This window comes from Octopus bimaculoides, chromosome 2 (assembly GCF_001194135.2).
Source record: "Octopus bimaculoides isolate UCB-OBI-ISO-001 chromosome 2, ASM119413v2, whole genome shotgun sequence".
Classification (NCBI taxonomy): Eukaryota; Metazoa; Mollusca; class Cephalopoda; order Octopoda; family Octopodidae; genus Octopus; species Octopus bimaculoides.
Window position 1 is genome coordinate 91,542,018 of NC_068982.1, and position 817 is coordinate 91,542,834.

The window sequence follows — 817 nt, forward strand, 5'->3', positions numbered from 1 at the left end:
ATATATATGTTGCGGTAGAGGCTTTATGGTTGTCACGATAAAGTTTCCAGTTGATGTAGTTACCAATTGTAACGGGTAAAGTTGATTAGGTACACAATATTATGAAATGTCGGTATCAGCAGTTATAACGATAAAAATTTGTTGTTATAACGGCATGTTGTAGGATGTGAAAAATGGACAATGCATGAAGTTTTAAGGAAATATTTATTTACCGTTACGTTAAAAAAATACCATACCTCTACGGGCAGGTTATAACATCCGAGAGCATGGGAAGTAAAGTTTGTGTTTGTGTTCTTTTCATTGTTTACTAGTAATTACAGAGAGAGAGATAGAATGATGTTGTAAGAGAACAGAATTAGAGTTAGTGAGAGTTGTAGGGTTTTGGACGTTGACTCACAGTTGCTGACAGTAAACTTCATTTCACTCTCTGACCAAGGTTCTAGCTGGTCAGCTAGACTACGTTGTTGGGTGTGACTCGTTGAGTTGTCACCGACTGGTGACTAACTGCTTTTTGCTTGGGGTCTTCTTGCTTTTATAACTATCGAGAAGGATAGACATATCATTGAGGACAATAGATTTAGTTGGTGGTCTTGTTATCTCCGTTTTAGCTTTTGGTGAAGTAGAAGAGGTTAGAAGGGGTCAAGTGGTGATGACATTATATCGGCCTAGCTAAAGGCATCTGGATAACAGTAAAACTATTGTTCCACCGTCGGAAAAGTTCTGTTGCAGTCTTAATTTAAATTTGGCTATGGTGGATCGAACCCACTTCATGTTTGCAAGATCCACTATATATATATATATATATATATATATATAT

At 36.7% G+C, this 817-nt stretch overlaps 1 protein-coding gene across 1 annotated transcript in view; it reads left to right on the forward strand.

Annotated features, from left to right (window-relative positions):
* Positions 1–817, forward strand: part of LOC106870624 (inosine-uridine preferring nucleoside hydrolase) — a 23,494-nt gene that overhangs the window by 18,364 nt on the left and 4,313 nt on the right. The gene's annotated exons all lie outside the window — the stretch shown is intronic.